This window comes from Gymnoscopelus braueri (genome assembly GCF_963280865.1).
Source record: "Gymnoscopelus braueri genome assembly, chromosome: 11".
In the NCBI taxonomy this organism is placed as follows: Eukaryota; Metazoa; Chordata; class Actinopteri; order Myctophiformes; family Myctophidae; genus Gymnoscopelus; species Gymnoscopelus braueri.
In genome coordinates this window covers 35,602,730-35,609,071 of record NC_137613.1, presented here as the reverse complement: position 1 = coordinate 35,609,071, position 6,342 = coordinate 35,602,730, and the positions used below count along the sequence as shown (strand labels likewise).

Below are 6,342 nucleotides of genomic sequence, written 5' to 3'. Positions count from 1 at the left end.
GGTTGATTATAATACTATTGTCCTAGTGTATACAGACTGTTTGAAGCTAGCCCCCCTGGAGTCCAGGTGATGCTACCCCCGTCTTGAGTTCGAACCAACAGAGTCATCCTTTTGTCTTAATTTGAACTAATTATAAACCCTTTGTTCCTTCCTGGGCTGTAGCAGACAGCAAATGTGTAGTGAATGGTTGGAAGCCAGGTCAAGATGACAGTAAAATATATACACTTTTATTATTGTTCAGTCTTAGGTCTGCAGGGTGTAGTTAAAATGATTAAAGTCTGGATAACTATGACTTGTGTTGTTAACAAAGAGAAATGTCATCTAAGGAAAATATTCAGTCTTAAAGTAACTACAACTTTGTTGACTCATTGGATTTCTAACTACTGTTTGCAAACATGAAAGTATAAAGTGTGTGGGCTTATTCTAAAGCTTAAGAGATGTTGAACAAGAATGACTAAACCAGCCTTTGTGTAATAGTAAAGTTTGATAATTGGAAATAAGACAAGTTGGCACACTGTAAGGACAATGCTAATGTGTTTAACATGATGTTTGTGGGGGTTCGGCCACGACTCCTCAATATTCATGTATTCGATGTGTGATAGGCCCACGGGGATTAGGGGCTGGGTTTAGCTACCTGACCCCTCCCCTTGTGAGCAGAAGGTAGACAGAGTATAAAATGACATGCTTGTATGTGATGACTGCGCGCTGCTGAATCAGACCTTAAACCCGGCAGTCTGCCTGTTGGGTGGAATAAAATGATATCTAACTAAAAACCTTGGACCGGATCCTCCATTATTGAACCCTTCTCCAGGAGACAAATACAGCCACTCTTTCGACCAAGAATATACTTCACTTGTTCAAAGCGTCCTTGTAGTTAACACGGAAGAGAGAAAAGACAACACTCAAGCTGACTGTCTCCCGTTTCTCCCTGTTTGTTCAGGTAAATGAAGTATTAGAACATAAAACATGTTCAATATGAACACTTTGTAATGTAAAACAAAGCTTGTCTTGGGTTTATACCAGAAGTGTCGTGATTTTGTAATAGGGTCTATGCAATGATATTTTGTGAATGTGAGAATATTGATAACTGAAACTCTTTAAAAGAAAGAAAAGTAAATGTTGAAATAACCTTGAACAAAAGAAAGAAAAGACAACACCAAAACTGACTCTGTCTCCCATTCTTCCCTGTTTGTTCAGGTGAACCTGCAGATCAGTTTTAAAAATATAATCTGTTAACTAAACCACACCCAGATAGCATCAAGTCAACAACACCACTCAACCTTACCTCCGGTATGTATGTTATTTGTCTTTTATTGATTTATCAAGCAGTCATTTGTGAAGTAGGCCTACATCCTCTGGAATGACAGGCATGTCATTTTAAACATTATTATCTATGTATACTTTATATTCAGCTCATTAAAGGGATAGTTCACCCCCAAAGTGTTTCTATCGATTACACAAACAAAATAATAGCCATTAATTTAAGTCTCCATGCGGTGACTAATTGATAGAAAAAAAGTCATTTTGCGGGTGAACTACCACTTTTTTCCCCTTAATTTATGAAATGTTTTGAAAAAAAAATCTTGAACAAAATGTGAATTTGTTTTGAAAATCGTTTAAAATAATAATCATTAAAAACTAAATGTAGGAAACCAAAAAAGGGATATTTGCTCATGACCCACAAAAATGTGTTTGCAACCTACAAATGGGTATTGATACTTTAAATAAAAGTATCAATACTGCAATATAGAAATACTCGGTTGCAAGTAAAAGTCTGGAATTCAAAATGTACATGAGTAAAAGTACAAAAGTATTGGTATCAAAATGTACCTAAAGTACCAAAAGTATAAGTACTCATTATGTAGAATGTCCCATTTCAAACATTTTCAAAGATATGAAATGAATAAAAGGCCTTTGAAAATAGCAGATCTACAAGCTCACAATGCGCATTGTGAGCTTGTAGATCGGTTATTTTCAAATGGCCGAAATGTATATAGGGCTGAAGTGGTTAATCAATTTCCTTTTTCTACAGGAGTGTGCCATCCCATCTGTGCCATCACCATTACATCTGTGTGCCATCACCATTACCTACCATGACATCTACCTGGACTCTAGATACACTTACAGGACCTGTCTTCATAATGATCGACATTCTCATCCTCTTTTACGGGGTGATAGGCACCATTCGGTTCTTCGAGGACCACTATCACAAATTCCTTGACCGTGAACAAAAGTTCACGGTCAAGGAAACGTTCGACCTCAGCCTGGGCATCTCCGACATCATCTCCTGGGCCATGATCCTGTTCAGCATCATCGTAACGGCCAACGCATCCTGGATCTTTGGAGTTTTCTGGTGCAAGTTCATTTTCTTTGTTTTACTCCTCAACATGTTCAGCAGCATCTTCGTGCTGGTGCTCAACAGCGTCGATGGCTGCATGTGGGTGTGCGAGATGAACGCCGTCGTCCTTCGCGTACCGTTCTTGTCCCAGGAGAACCGTACGCAGAGGAAGGCGGTGTTCGCAGTCGTCTTGGTCTGGCTCGTTTCTATACTGGTGAGCGTTCCCACCTTCGTGGTTCGTGACGTGTCATACAACAAGCACACACAGGTTTATAGGTGCTACAACAATTTTAATTGGCTACATTCCTATAGCTCCACAATTCTCCCCGTCTTTCACTTTCTCCTAGGCTTTGTAATTCCACTGGTCATCATCAGCGTATGTTATACCATTGTCAAAAATCAACGGAACATGGCCAGCAACCACTTATTGATTGCCAGGGAGGTCAAGTATTTAGGGCGCTTGGTGGTCATGCTTGTCATCTCCGGGCTTCCGTACCACATCATTGTTTTGCTAGGGACTGAATTCAGTCCCGGCACGTTTATTACGCCCATAAACATGACAGTGGCGACTCACTTGAAAATTGTAGAATTTCTACAAGCTGGGTACAGGCTCAGAGCGAGAGAGAGAGAGAGAGAGAGAGAGCAGGGCCGGATCTAGGCATCTGACTGCCCCCCCAAAAAAAAATCTTTAAAAAAAAAAAAAAAAAGTTACATTTATGTCATGATATGAAATGTGAGCTTACCATTATCAAAATAATCCTTAATCATATTCCATCATGTATCATTGCACAATTCAAATAATCCTCTGCCCTGATTTTCCATGGGCAGTGTTGCCAGATATTGCGAGAGAAAGAAGCCTAGGAAAACAAGCCCAAAAGAACAATAGGAAGCAGTAATACACAAACAGCCAAAAAAACTGAAAAAAAAAATGTTATAGGTCTAACTGTGGCAAAATGCATATTTTCCTATGCATATTTTCCTACGCATTTGGGGGGTTTGGGGCCCCCGAAAACCCCCCAAATGGTTTTGGGCCCCCCCCAAAAAAAAGGAAGCCGCCCCCCCAGCATTTATTAATGCCCCCCCAGTTAATAATTTCTGTATCCAGCCCTGAGCTCTACGCAGGGTTTTGTCATTAAAAAGAAAAAAAGAAATCTTAAAATGCCACAGATGCGTTCCCGGTCATAAAGGGTTAAAAATACAGATTACAGCACTTCATCCAGTTTCTTGTATGGTAGTTTCAGTAACTACTTTCTTTTTCTTTTCTGGATGGAGAAGTCTTGTCGAATGCGACGCATTGTGAGCTGCTATTTTTAAAAGATTTATTTTACATTTTATACATTTGAAAACTTGTGAAATGGGACATTCTGCATAATGAGTACTTTCTACTTTTGGTACTTTAAGTACGTTTTGATGACAATACTTGTACTTTTACTGAAGTAGTACATTTACCAGACTTTTACTTGTAACAGGGTATTACTGTACTACATTGCAGTATTAGTGCTTTTACTTAAGTAAAACATGTAAGTACTTTCTCCACCACCGTTTCTGACCCAGGGCCCAATAGAAGAAAACGTTTTTATTTTTTTATGCCCTGTCAGTGACCATTATGGCTGTTTAGTGAGAGACTTTGAGTGGATCTAGATTACAATGTGGTGCAATAAATAAAATAAAACTTGAATTAAATCCCTTGTTTCTAATTACATTTAAAAAGAATAAAAAAGAACTGCAACCAAACATTTTAACAGTCTACTTACTATATCTGTGTTTCTCCATCATGGCCACATTAGGAATTACAGCACTTTGTCTAGAGTCTCACTATTAAGTTTGATTCAATTATTTATAATAAATAGTAAATTAATTAAGCATCTCTTGATTTTTATCGTTGTAATAAATGAGTACAATTAGCTTTTGACTAATTAACTTCCTCTGCCGTCCATGGTTTACAAAGATAAGCTAACTTTTACTGATTCAGAATAATTTTAAACTCATAGTTAGCCACATGTTATATTACTTATCGTTGTTGTCGGGCAGAAACCGCCTATCTTCATATCCTAACTTTTCCCCCCTTTTTTAAATGATTTATTTTGGGGCTTTTATGCCTTTATTTGACAGGACAGTAGGCTGACAGGAAATTGGGAGAGAGATGGGGAGTGACATGCAGCAAAGCCCGTCGGGATCGGGAGTCGAACCCGCAACGCGCTGTCAGCCTACATTGAGCCTATAGGTGTCCGGGACCATATTACAACTTTTCGTGTTTTTTCGTAAATTGACGCCCTACTTGATCATACATACTATACAGTGTCACACAAAAGCATCAAAAATAGCAGATCTACAAGCTCAAAACGCGGCTCAAAACGTGGCGCAAAGCGACGCGTTTTGAGCTTGTAAAGGTCCTTACACACCGGGGCGATTTTTACGCGAATAATACGTTTTTTTTTAAAACCTTATAAAGTCAATGCAAGCTTCCACACCAGTTTCGCGGAGCGAAAAAAGCGTCTTTTAATTATTCGGAACGAGTCCGAATTTTGCGTATATTCGCATATTCGCCGGTGTGTAACCGCCTTAAATCTGCTACTTTTGATGCTTTTGAATTTGAATCCTCAAAAGTAACAGTTTTGGACATATGATAGTTTCCACCCGACATAGACGTCATACTAATACACGTATTACTAACTACATTGGCATGGGGCTTTTTAATCGTATAACAATGAAATATAAGTTCCCAGCAGCATTGGATCATAGAGCAATTATGTTTTTTTATTTAGACAGGGTTCTCAACATCCAGACAGTGGTATTTATTGTGTACGTTTACATCACAGGGTTTCCAACCAACCACACACTCATGAAAAAAACAAAGAAAAAAATAACAGCATCACTAGACAAAAATGTTTAAAGATCAACAGTATGACAATAATACACTGGTTCTCACGGCATTAACAGGCACTCAGTCTCTGCTCTCTTTATGGTCACTTCCTGCTGAAGCTTGTAATTCTGTCATATTAATAAACATACCGTTAGCCTCATAGCATAATTGCCTAAGACACTTTTTGGTCAAATTGACATTTTTGCCAAACTCTACTCTCCAACAGTGTTGCCAGACTCAGTGAAAGAAACAAGCAACCAGGTCTAGGAAAACAAGTCCAAAAGAAGCGACTATGGGCCACATGAGCACTTGTCTTTAAACATATATATCAGCTATTTGAAAATAGCAGATCTGCAAGCTCACAACACGTCGTGAGCTTGCAGATCTGCTATTTTCAAATAAAATCTCGGGGGAAATTTATAATAAGCAGACCTGGCAACACTGCTCTCCAACACTGCAGCTTCATTGTGCCTTATTGCCTATGTCCTAAGCCAATCAGAATGCTTGTTACATTCCAAAAAATGACATAGGCAATTATGCTATGAGGCTACTTGTTTGACTTAGGCAGAAATGATTTTGAATGTAACAAGCATTCTGATTGCTGAGAAGGACATGGGCAATAAGGCAGGATGAATCAGCTGTGTTAGGAGTATAGAGTTAGGCAGATATAAATAAAGGTAGATAAACATGACTTAGGCAAAATGAGTGTGTTGAATTAGTCACTTTTTGAATAAGTCAAAAAGTGTTTTTTTTGTGCCTAATTTGTCGATTTTTCATTTCTTCTTTCCTGAAAACCTTCAAAATATGACTTAGGCAATTATGCTATGAGACTAACAATACAATAATGCACATATCAATCATCATACGGCTCAACGGGGGTCACGGCTCAACCACAGGACAGGCAGTTCATGGGGAGGAGGAGGAAGAATAAGGGATGAAAGAGTTAACTCTGAGATGATTCTCTGAACCGTATCAGTAGCATGTACAGTAGGTCTTCATCATTTTGAGGCCTTTCCGTTTCAACAAAAAACACTGATAATTGGACCATGATGATGATTCCTCTCTGTAAAAGTGACAACAACTAATGTTTTTCTTTACAAAGTGCAACTGATTATTTATTTCATGAGGGTGTTTATAACCA

The 6,342-nt window shown here is 38.5% G+C and overlaps 1 long non-coding RNA gene across 1 annotated transcript; it reads left to right on the top strand.

The window, feature by feature from the left end:
• Positions 1–713: 713 nt before the first annotated feature.
• LOC308094570 lies at positions 714–4,072 on the top strand. Its single transcript, XR_013933966.1, has 3 exons — positions 714–940; positions 1,198–1,290; positions 2,033–4,072. It is a non-coding gene; the product is annotated as an uncharacterized lncRNA (long non-coding RNA).
• Positions 4,073–6,342: the final 2,270 nt, after the last annotated feature.